The sequence below is a fragment of the Theobroma umbraticum genome, unplaced genomic scaffold (genome assembly GCF_002168275.2).
Source record: "Theobroma umbraticum cultivar Fairchild unplaced genomic scaffold, ASM216827v3 scaffold_56.0, whole genome shotgun sequence".
Lineage (NCBI taxonomy): Eukaryota > Viridiplantae > Streptophyta > Magnoliopsida > Malvales > Malvaceae > Theobroma > Theobroma umbraticum.
In genome coordinates, this window is record NW_018397256.1 from 2,116,418 (window position 1) to 2,116,695 (window position 278).

The window sequence follows — 278 nt, forward strand, 5'->3', positions numbered from 1 at the left end:
ACGCTGCAGCCTTGTTCTCCCAGTGCTGTGGCGGTCTATCATCTTCAAATGTTAGTTTCACCTTGATATGTTCCGAACTGGGTAAAGTGGCAAGCATAAAAGTTTTATCCCTATCTCCTAACTTTCCAATGGATTAAGAATCACATCAATTGGACTTCTGGAATGAATGATATGCTCCAAATACTGCATCATGTTCAGTCCTTGCATATTGCTGCAGTGCTCCAAATTTGACAAATATTTTGACCATGATCCAATGAGAATTGGGCAAATTGGTAAAC